The sequence below is a fragment of the Condylura cristata genome, unplaced genomic scaffold, assembly GCF_000260355.1.
Source record: "Condylura cristata isolate star-nosed mole 26May11 unplaced genomic scaffold, ConCri1.0 scaffold00006, whole genome shotgun sequence".
In the NCBI taxonomy this organism is placed as follows: domain Eukaryota; kingdom Metazoa; phylum Chordata; class Mammalia; order Eulipotyphla; family Talpidae; genus Condylura; species Condylura cristata.
The window spans coordinates 8,037,834-8,050,294 of NW_004567107.1; the positions used below are offsets into that span (position 1 = coordinate 8,037,834).

At 39.7% G+C, this 12,461-nt stretch overlaps 1 protein-coding gene across 1 annotated transcript in view; it reads right to left on the minus strand.

Annotated features, from left to right (window-relative positions):
- RABGAP1 (RAB GTPase activating protein 1) overlaps positions 1-12,461 on the minus strand; it is a 130,669-nt gene that overhangs the window by 38,522 nt on the left and 79,686 nt on the right. The gene's annotated exons all lie outside the window — the stretch shown is intronic.

Consider the following 12,461-nt stretch of genomic DNA (forward strand, 5'->3'; position numbering starts at 1 on the left):
ACCTGTTTTCCAAATTTCTTTTCATGTTTTCCTGTATCACAGACTTATAAGTATTCTAACAAGCTATCTCTTGCTAACATTTTAGCAACTGTGAGTAAGTTGAAGGTACAATGTCGTATAAAGAAACTAAATCTGCTCACATCAATTTCAGGGTTTAGTTAATATGACTTCCAGAAATAAATGCCAGACTGATAGGCCGTTAATACTGACAGTGCAAAATCACTGTCTTCAATTTATCTTAAATTCGTATTTCGATAACACACGTCTCACGGAAACATGTGTCCTGCTTGGCCCACTGACTCGCACCACTCAGGGCCAGTGTCTGTGCACTTGCAGGGCCTAGCTTCCAGCCAACATATCAGCTGGGACTTTAGGGGTAAACTTGAATTGTGGGTACTCACTGTTCTGTATACGTATTGCGGTGCGTTGCTCTTGAAGACAAAAATCCAAATTCCAACAAAACTGTCTTTAATATAAAAAGAAACTTCAAAGGCTATACGAAAAACAGAAGACATTTATCTTTAACCTATTTAAGTAAATGAAATAGTACAGGCTTAAGATCAAGGTTTTAAAATTTCCATCCCAAAGGCCTCACACACACTCGGATACATTCGACAGAGCAGACTGGCACTGGATTTCCTTATGAGTCTGGCCACACCTTGTAAAAGGCTGCAGCTGGACTTCTGACAAGGAAAGGAGAAGACAAAATCTGGGACTCTACCGAGGTCATGTAACCTAACAGACAGTTGTTCTCACTCCAAATATTGCCTCCCCACGCACTACGTGTATGGCCTCGGGCAAGTCACGGAGCTTACATTGTTCACCTCCTCTTCAAAAACCAGACTGCAAACATGAGAGTGACCCGACAGGATGGCTGTGTCCCGTACACGTGATGCAGGCTCCTCACACAATGCCACAACCACCCACTGGCACGTTCTCAGGACGCATCCCCACTGCTCCGTGGCAGGCTGTGAGCAGCGAGACGACTGCTCAGAAAGCAGAGAGCAGGCGTCGTGCCTTCCCCCAGACTAGACATTTCTGGTGCTGTCGTATTTCCAAGGGTGGAAGAAAGGCCAAGGGACAAAATTTGTATTGGGCAAATTTTTCTGTGTTTGGGCTTACTGCTGTGTAGAGGGATCTGCAACTTTAGACAGCATGCAATTCAGACATCAACTTTGTAGCAGCGACACCCTAACTTATCTTAACCAAATAAAGTCACGAGGAAGATAAATCAGGGAGCAAAAGAGCTGACACACAAAAGTAAATGGCACAACAAGAGTGTGTGTTTCAAGCCTATAAATCATGTTGACCCAAACACTCTAGAGCTTGCCCGATTATCTTTTATTCTTCCCAGATCATTTCTCAGAGGTAAAAATCCACTTGGGCTCCTCTTATAAGTGTCTAATTTAAAAGAGCTCTTCTATTTCTAGACAATCAAGTACTAGACCAACCTCAAATGCCACCAATCCTTTACTCATCTCTTACCACCCAATAAGAAACAATAACCTAGCCTAAATCCACGACAGGATGCCAGCGGTGTACTATGACTGACGGAATGCCACACGTTTTTCACTACAGAAGGCAGATCAGAAATGGGGTTCCAGCAAAGTTTGCCAAGTAAGCGCCTCTCGCTGTAATACGTAATTTAACTCTATGGCAGCGGAACAGTTTGTACCTAAATTGAACCCACAGCCTACAGTGTAACAGGAAAGCAGACAACTTCTTTAGAAGGGATAGCTTTTTAATAAAATAATGTACTGCTATTACATTGTTTCAATCCAAATATGGCATTATAGTGCCATTCTAAAAATAAATTGAAGTCCCATGTGATATGCAGTCTTTCAGCTATGCTCATTTCCTTTTAGGGCTTAAGTTTCCCACAGGAAAATTATTCAGCGTTTGGCAAAAATGTTCCAAATCATGTATAGATAAGGCGTAAATGCTAGCTGCACTGTCAACCTTTTCCTGTGTTGCTATTGTTGTTTTTCCTTCACAGAGATCCACCACCAAGAGGCCCAAGAAGCAGGAAATAATCAAGAACTGTATCTGACAGAGTGGACATAGAAAGTGTCACTTTGAGTAAAAAGGTGGTGAGGGAGGCAATTTATCTGTCAGCTAACTTTAAAGAGACAAAATTATTGTCATACTTCAAACAAATGATATGTTTTGAATAACTATGAAGACTTGTAACACATATTTCAAAAGTATTATTTATATTACTGAGAAAATTTGCACGTCAGCTATCTTCTAAGTATACTTTAATACTTTGTTTTGACATATCATTTAAAGATTTTATAAAGAATTATATACTAAGAAAAAAATCTCAAAATCATCCACTCATAAACACACCTAATTCACATTCCTCAAGTTATAGTTTCTATAGCTAAGCCTTAATCAAATTACAACTCTGATGACAAAGTTTATGAATGCTCTACAATGCATAATAAGTACTCAGTTCCACTTAAAATAGCCAGTTCTTCTGAAAATAACAAGTCTTAGTCAAAGATTCAAGTGGGCCAACTGAATAGCAAAAACATAAAACGGTCACACAATGCCTAGCTAAGTGAACACATAACATCACAATGCCAGCCCCCGGCTCTCCTAACAGTGAATCATCGAGTGGGAACCTGCACTTGGGCGACGTGCAGTGCAGCGCCGCACTGGGCCGCACCGGAGTCAGCTTCACGAACACACTCGCACACGGCAGCTGTGGCCCGCCTTGCTTCAGTTTTGTTTCCTGAAAATACGGAGCCCATGAGCCTGCCTGCCATCTTTGCGCAGGGCCATGCTTCGCTTCTCTGTTTAGCTTTAGTTTTGGGGTACATGCGGCCAAAGCACATTCATTCATTCATTCATTCAATCATTCATTCATTTATTTATTTATTTATTTTTTTAAAGATTTATTTATTTATTCATACAGAACTGGGGTACAGGCCAGAGATGTGGAGGGTGAGAGGATTCACCAGAGACAGAGTGGGGAGCAGAACAGGCTGACTGATGAAGAACACTGCTGAGGGGAGCAGCGGGCGGGTCAGGAGAGGTCTGCCACACCATGTGGTCACCTCCGGGGCAGGCGGGGATTGAACTCATGCGGAAGCGGCTTTAACTTCTTAGTGTTGTGCTTTAACCCGCTGCGCCACCAGGGAGGGCCCGAAGCACATTTAACTATAGAATTCTGCATAGCTTTGAGACATAACTGAAGTCCCCCTGAGCCTGAATATATGAGAAAAATCATGTTTCTGACTAATTTTTTTTAACTGAAAAATCTTAAGAAACAAAGTTAACTTAATTTTATTCATGTATAAAAGCCATAATTGATTAGAGCTTTTACTATTCAAGCTTCCAATTCATCCTCACATAGCATAACCAAACAGAAGTCTGTAATATTTCTCTGAGTTATGCCAACTTACCTTGGAGGCAGTAAACACACCCCTGGAATTAATTTAATTAGAGCTTAAATTTTAAAAGTTTTAAAAGAAACTGTAAAAGGTACTGGCGAAGCAGTGGTTTCAATTCCATTTAAGCAAAGACTACCTTCCACTATCACTAGTGATACAAATACCACAAAGACCAACAACAGCAGTCTAGAACCTTTACAGTTCATGGTCTGGCTTCCCGACACCTCTCAGGTGGCTGCCCATGAACAGGGCACTTGCCAGGGGTGGGCCTGCAGGTGCACCTCCTCTGCCACCATGCAGTCCTACACTCTCACACATGGCAGTGTCTGCAGCGGGCACAGCCATGCTTCTGTTAGTGCCTTCCCCTTCATATCAGGAAAAAGGTGACCTGAGAGTATAGTCACCACAGCAAGTTACGATCGAAAGAGCTTTACTGTCAGTGTGAGCTGCTTCTGACCTTGAGTTGACTTCTATAATCCTCACTTAAGGATGAGGGTCCTCATTTTCAGACAGATTTAGACCAATTAGTAGGCTGCCTGAACTGTGGTCTTTATGCCAGTGACCTCTAGGCCACAGCGCACCCCGTCCTGATGTGAATAATGCGTGGTGTGAACAGGGATCTAAGTGGGACTGGTTTCAAACCCCGTAAGTGACAGGTCGTGAAGAAGGGGAACTTTTAAAAATGAGAAAGCCATGAGTCAGAGTCTGTTCCCAGGGACCAATGGAAACAGAGACCCACAAGTGCCCTTAAATTGCTTTCTGGTCTACCTATAAAGAAATGGGTCTGGGCAGCAGGGATTTCCCCAATTTCTGGAAGAAATTTCAGAAATAAATCATGCTGTCTATGTGTTGCTTTTTCCCCAAAATAGCCTAATTCGATAACTATTTGTTGAAAACATCACAGAATTTAAAGTTTCACTCTGAAAAGGTTCTGTTATTGGCCAAAGCCAATATAATCTTTTTTGTAATAGACCAATAAAATCTTTCATTAAGAGACTACAACTGACATTAACATAAAGATGCATCTTCAGGTTTGCAAAGGACTTTCTCTTGCCACATGTCATGTGATATTTGCATGTCACTTTATTAGGGTCTTTGTGTAATGATCCTTTGGGTTCCTTTGATCCTGTCAGCTGGTTACTGGCCATCCCTCTCATTCAAGCAGAAGCCCCAGCGCCTCACCTATGCATAGGCTGCCTTTAAGGAAGCCGCCTGACAGGTGCCTCCTTGGCTGTGTGTGCCTAGCACACGCACTCTATAGTTTTCTGTCTCGTGTCTTGTAGTATAGGAACTTACACTTGTCATATATACATGCTTGTTTTCATGTGTTCCAAAATGCTTTCTAGTATCTGCTATCTTTAATTTTAAAAAGTTAAAAATCTGATCCAAGCTGATAATAAGGGTGATGTGGCAGATTACGAAGGAGAAACATCTTCCTTTTTGAAAACCAGCCTGGAACTCAATTTCACAATTATGGAAGAGGGATAATACTGCCTCTGCATCTCTTCCCAGGAGGATGAATGAGGGGAACAGGCCACTAACTGCTCTGTAAAGCACCCAATGGTCACATCAGGCTCTCAGTTGTCCTTCAGTGCCATGCACTAACCTAGGCTTCGGGCTTCACTTTTCTCCTAAAATCTGTCCCTTCTGTCTATGGCTACACCTCTCCAGTGCACCCTATCTCATCTAAAAGTTGTCTTTTTTCCAAATGTGGTCAATGCTTTCATAAGAAACTGTAAAGGTCCAACCACACAAAACCTACTTGCAATGAAAGACAGCAGGCCTGTCGCTCCTCCCACTCTGTTCCTCAGAAACCATCGTTTCCACCATTCCTTAAAAGCTGTTTCTTCTTTGTATTCCTGAACAAAATGCTTACATTGCTACTTTCTGGGTTTTTCAGACCTCCTGGTACGGGAGGCTACCACAGCTCTGTCCTGGTCCTCACCCACCGCACTGCACACATGCCTCCTTTGCTTCCTCCTGTCTCATAGCATAGTTTTGCTACAATTTTTGGTTAAGCCAGTACTGTTCATAGCTGAATTATACAGAATATCATAATTAGATTTCCTTCTTTAACTTTTTTTTTCAGAAGTTATTCTTTGTCTCAGTAGCCTATTGGGCTACACCATTCTTTTATAATCTGACTGAACTGGAAATTTCTCTCATTCCTAAAGATCTACCTCCCAGCATCCCTCTACCTTCAGCTCCAATTTGGATAAGCTGCTTTCTGGGACTGATGCACAGCTGGGTTCCCCCTTTACCGTGGGATTCTTTATATGTTCCTCTTATTGGAATTCCTCTTTCCTGGGTTCTATACTTAACTTTTTTTTTTTTCCATACTTAAATTACTTCTAAAGAAAGGATGTAAGACAGGAAATAACCTGAAACCTGGCATGTATCAAATTGAGTTTATTCTACTCTCATACATGAAGAAAAGCTTGATCCTGCTTGTAAAAGTCTAGGTTAAAAGTCACTTTTCCAAAAGTCCCACAATTCATGCACTTCAGGATCCCACTTTCCTTCCTTGCTTCAGATCTAGATGTTTTTAGTTTTCTTTATTCCCCAGTGATTGGCAATTTTATAATGATTCACTGTCATTTTTATGATATTAAGTTGGTCCTTTTCATTAAACAAATGCATATCCTTCAGTTCTGGAAGTTTTTCCTTTGATAATTCTTTGAGAACTTTTCTTTCTTCCCGTTTCTGAGTATCATGTTAGTCAGAGAGTGGGCCTCCTGACTAACATGATTGAGTCCCAACTGTCTTGCTTTCTGTTTTTTTGTGTTTGTTTTATTATTTTCCCTACTATAATTTTATCTTCTAACCTTTCTGATTATAAATTGTATCTTAGGAGCTATTCATTATTCTTAGATACAATTGGACTAAAACAAAAAACTTCCTAGACTTTGATTGTTTCCGTTTCCTCTGAATTCTTTTCTTATAGGCTCTGCATTTTCTGTGAGATTTTTCTCAAAAATATGCCTGGCCGACTGCTAATATCAAGAGAGTTAAAAAACTAACTGGAAGCTCTGTAGGTGGGGCTAGGATTTGTTGATGGATGGACGTCAACTTAAAAAGTGACTGAGTAGGAATGTGACTGTTCACTGTCAGTCCCTAGACTAGATTCCTCTGAATCTCCTTAGAACGTCTGTGGCTGACTGAGCACCTTCTGGGAATACGGTGGGATGAGACCCATTATTTAATATGTAGGCTTCTTTTGACACAATAAGGCACCATAGTCCCATCCTCAGTTATACCAGGCAGCCAGATTTTGTGGCTCAGTCTCTTCAGAGGGTAAAGCTCTCATCTTTTGTTGAGATGGTGTAAAACCAGTTGCTTTCCTGGGTTGGCTTGTATGGGTTGTGGTGGAGGTGTGGTATGGGGTGGATGGATGACTGTAGCTAATGTTTCTTTATGCTTTCTCACAATTTTTCAGCTCTTGGCTTCATGTTACTCTCTGCCTGTAGAAATAGCTCAGAATCCAACTCTCAAGTATTTACTAGGCTCCACAGGCGCATGCTCTTTGTTCCTCCCCAAACTTGACATGAGGATTCAGCTGCGTAGGTTCTGCTGAGCCACTTACCACTTCTCCACTGGGTTTCTATATTTCAAAGTTTTGTTGGCTTTATTCATCTGCTATCACCTCTGCTCCTATTCTCTTTCTTCATCTGTTCTCTTTGTTCATCTGCATTACCCCTTTGCTTGGCTTTTCAGTAGAGTGAAAGAAATTCTATATTCATTCTGCTATATTTAGTAGATGTCTCTGTTAATTTCAGTCTAGGAGTTAGCTTACATACAGTGATAACAAGTTTCTTAATCTCTCTTAAACTCAGTTTTGTTAATCTATTCAGAAGGAGTAATAAAAATCCTTATCTGACAGGTTTTTGAGAGAATTAAATGAAGGATATAGGCTTTTGAGTCACAAGGCCTGGGTCTGAATGCTCGATTTCCCACTTAGGAACTCTACAACCCTCATCTCAGTCTCCTCCTCTGTGCAATGGAGTTAACAGCAGTCACTAATCATACAGTTGTAGAAGGATTAAATAAAACAAAATTCTCCTAAAACTTAATAAGCCTGAATTAACAATTATATTGTTGTCCACAATGCTTCTGATACCTCGGATTACACACATACACAGAGACCTCATTTCAGTCTATTTAATCTTATTAATTCAGAGTCTGGCTCAGTGAAGCCAAACTCCAACTCCTCTGCATAAATGCATAAAAGGAAACCAGATGAGTTACAGTTAGCAGGAGTCTGGATAGTATCATCAATAGATGGATAGTCTCTGGACTGGTTTCCTATCTATGTCAGAATCAGACCAAAAACGATGGCTCTCAAATGTCCTTCTCTTTTATTAGACATAATTTGATATTCAATATATGCAATGCTTTAATGCAAATTATCTTACTGGTACTATTAATTTTTTTTAAATATTTATTTATTTATGATTATAAGAGCTGGGACGTGGGCCAGAGGGCAAGGGGGTGAGAGGACTCACCAGAGACAGAGTAGGGAGCAGAACAGGCAGGTCTACTGAAATACGCTGCTGGGGGGGCGGGGAAGCAGTGGGTGTGACAGCAGTGGGTACCATGAGGGTCACCTCCCTGGCCAGGGATTGAACTCATACTGCAGTGGCTGCAGATATCTTCACAGTGCTGTGAATTAACCCCCTGCGCTAAGAGGGAGGGCCCAGTAGTATTAATTTTTACAGGTAGTTTCATGTCTACTAGTTTTCCAACTAGACATGTATACAGGCATTATGTGAAAACTGTTAAGTCATTTCCCAAACATCAAAGAATAAGGGCATCCTTTGATTATTAAATCACAAGACAATATATTTTATGGCAAAAAGTGGTATAAAGGAACACCTCAAAGAAAAAGGATGTGTGACTCACTTGTAAAACTACTAAGGCAAGGATTTTTACTAAAAATAAATAACAAAAACCAACTTAACTATAGAAAATGTGTCAATGAGTGTGCAAGCAGGTGTGATTTTCATCTCTTGTTATGATCCCAGTGGCCAGTTTTCTGGTTGTAGAGAGGGGTACTGGCCTTGATCCAGCACCAGCAGGTAACAGAACCATATCCACCCCAACATTACATCTTCGCCAAGGAGTTCTGAGTAACATTTGGCTTCCCATGAAGATCAACTCCCTACTTCTAGCATTTATTTCTTATTTTAAACTAATAAACTGGCACTATGATGTTCTACACTGGCATCATGAGAGCTCACCCCAGAAAAAGATCCACAATGCCAATTATCCCAACGTTAGGCCTTGGCAAATCCCTCCAGACAAATTCACTCTTTGAGGTGAATTTTCCCACAGGAAACACTTAAAAACTACTAAATTCTACAAGAAAGGCCTGCCATGACCCTTCTTTCCACCCCTCTCTGAAGCCAGCTAGCCCCACGGTCTGATACAGGGCAGGGCAAGCAGTGTAAGGGCTTCAGGTCACATCTTAAACTACCCTAACGCCACTGCTATTCCATGACCACAATCTCCCACACACTCAAACACACACCAACAAACAGTTTGCTAAAAGAAAGGAAGATGGAGCTAGAAAACTGCTTGACTAAAATAAAAGGGAGACAAAGCAGAACCAGAGAGGTAGAATATCCTTAATTCTTTTCCCCAAGCTAATCTATAGCTCACCCTTCCTTAGAAGGACCGCCTATTCTTTCTTTCATTCTGTAAAGCTTCTGCTCTAAGCCAATGTTAGATTCTTGGGATAAAGAGGAGATCCTGTCCCTGCCCTCAGAGAGTTTCCAGACAAATATGCGATGTAACTGAAACAGGTTGAACAGCTTATGTATTACTGGCATTTTAGAAAGGTGAGGCTTTATCACAACTCTTTTCTCAAATTTGGGACTGCTCATAGCATTAAATAGCATCCCAGCACTGAGCGGCAATGATCTGAATGTGGGGCGGCCTCATCATCAGGTGTGACTCACAAGAGGTAAAGCCACAGCAGAAAGGGGGAGAGCCAGGATCTCTACCTGACACGATGAGCAATAAGACAGAGTGCGAACAGATGAAAGAAAAAAACTTTTACTTCTATCTAATTCAATCCCCTAAAAAGGAAAAAGGGTTATCATCTCCTTTGATAGAAGAAACAAGCATTTAGAGAACTGCTTGCCCTTGCTAGTTAACTAGTAACAGAAATGTCAGTTTCTGACTCTCAGTTTAAAGATCATTTTAATCATTTCCTAACACCCTCTCATCCAAATTTTGAGAAAAGGCCAACTAACTTAGAGCCTTGAGACATGTCCAGAGTGTTCCCAGATTAACATACTGCACATATATTAAGAACATGTACAGACAAACTATGCAAAAATCAATACAATACACTGAATGATTTAAGAAGACTTTAAATAAGTCTCATAGTGATCAAGACTCTCTATTCTTTAAGTACCCCCCAAATCTGCTCATATAACAATTCCGGTTTGCCAATAATTTAATTCACAATTTTTTAATAATACAAAAACACAGTGAAATTAAAACATTTCCTTAAAAACTGAGATTTTTCATTCAAACCTGAAAAGTCAAGGAACCTCTCCACTAGCTGGGAGCCTGTAACCCTGTTGATTCATTTTCAAGTTTAAAAAGGTGGACAATGCATTTATGATAAAAAAAAAAAAGATTCAAGTTTTCCCAATCCTTGAAAGATTGAAATCATTATTCAAGTAAAAAGGAAAAGCCATGATGAAAGGCTCAAAAAGGATTATCCAGCAATAAAGTTTAAAGAAAACCCTTTCCAGAACGGAATTTAGGCTCATCAAAATCAAAACACCCATTCTTAGGGGGAGAAGGGGTAAGGGGAGTGGGGCACTCTTCATTAAAGTGGACGGCACTTGTCCTTTCGCTTTTCCACTTTAAGAGGGGAAAAAAAAACATACCTTCACTGAAATCACTGTATAAAAACACACAACAATTTACAAATATGATTAGCATACTCTTATTTTAAATTCACTATTAAATTATTTCTTTTTAAAAAAGATTTATTTGTTTATTTACATATTCATAAGAACTGAGGTGTAGGCTAGAGGTGTGGAGGGTGAGAGGACTCACCGGAGACAGAGTGGGGAAGCAGAAGAGGCAGAGAGGCAGATGGACTGAAATACTCTGCCGAGAGGTGCAGCTATCGAGACAGGAGAGGTCTGCTGTGCCATGAGGGTCAGCTCCCTGGCCAGGGATCGAACTCATGCCATAATGCCTGGCAATAGCTTGATAGTAAGAGACTTTAACCCCTGTGCCACCATGGAGGCCCACTATTGAATAATCATCAAAATTGCTCAAAGGTTCTTCTTCCTCTGATAGCAGTTGTATGCTACATAAAGTTAAATGCACTGTCTTGCAAAAGCTCAGAAGTAATTGATACTAAAAATACACTTTTGTTTCTCATTCTAGTCAGACTGGTATTTAAGCCAAATATCAACAAATGTTGCATTAAGAATGCCAGCATGAAAAGGTTACTTATGCACAAACTCTCCAAACAGATCATATAGAAACATCTCCACCATCATTGAAGGTTAGAGGATTATTTCCAACATGCACCCACATTGGAAATAAAAATAAAAAAAGCAATGAATGTCAGAACAGAACTGGTACCTGGAAGAAATGGTTTATACACTCCAGGGAAGCAAGATATAAGGGAGGTGATGTTTTTCTCTAAAATGACTACATCTACCTAGTTTCTACTTTAGTTTTAGACTGAGACATAGAGATCCTCTTATCTAAATCTAGCACTAGGACAAAAGTGTAAAAATCTATTAACAAAAGCTCTTATTAAAAGTTGAATCTTTCCAGTCATTAAAAGACTAGTTTAACAGCCATTTCTAGAAAACTGAACATTTTCTATTTTCCATTCCTATTTCAGGAAAATATTAAAAGGGCTCAGCTCCTTTCCTAAAATAAAATCCGTGGATTTAACACCAGTTCCCTATAAAAATGAAGTATTTTAGATTCCTATGTCTGCCGAGCCAAAGATTCACAAGTATACCATACAGATTTGAATAGGTTACACTCTTCAACATACATGATAAAAATTACTGTTTTTTAGATCTGTGCCACTTCAATAACGGGGAAATGTGCACAGCTATTTTTCAGAATCCAACAGAAAGGCTTTCCACGTGAGAAAGCAATTCAACAGAGTCTCACTGCTAATATAAACTGCATTTCAACGAATTCTAAATTTTGAAGCAACTTAGAATCAAATCTTCTAATACTAAATATAAGAGCAAAAAAGTTTGGGGGAAGAACTTAGAACCTGAGGTTGAAATGTCTGTACAATGTGTACTTAAAAGCACATTTAAGAAGACATCTGGTATTCTAAACATCAATAGCCTAAAGCCTAAAATCTTAATGTTGCCCTTTATTTTAAAATGGGGAGAAGGTTTTCTGATATCATGATGGAAAGCTGAAACATAACTGCCTATTTCATAAATATCTGTGTCCTTTCTGAGATCCAAAAATCGATCTGCTCACATCCTTTGAGTTTCTCCCATGATCTAGCTCCCTGAATCCCATAATCAAATTCAGATTACAACATTTAGCTAAAGGCAGAGATCAAACACATCTCTTGAAGACGTCCCCAACATGAAAACCGGTAGAAAAGTAGAGGAAACATCCACCCGCCTGGAGCCACTTAGAGTCCTTCCTTCCTTCAGAAAAATAAATCTCTTTCCCTAAAAATATTCACTTTTAAGAACAAAACATCACTAGTATACCCAAACACAAAATATCAACAGTTAATAATTCTACAGACTAACAACAATACAGTCCTACAGATTTTGCTAGTACTGTGGCTTTAAAAAAAAAAAAATCAAATGATGAAGAAAAGAACTGTATTCCACAACTATTTTTTTTTCCAGAAAGAGAACAGAATTAAGAGATTAATTTATCGGATTTTCTCCTTTCCTCATGCCAGTCGGAATCCCATAACAGTAACTACAAAAATGTTTTTTAAAATAAGTAGCTATTACTTGATTCTGCTGAACTACAATAAGAACATCTCCATTAGCCCCTTGCTATTTAAAAAATTAACTAGAAGTACAGTAT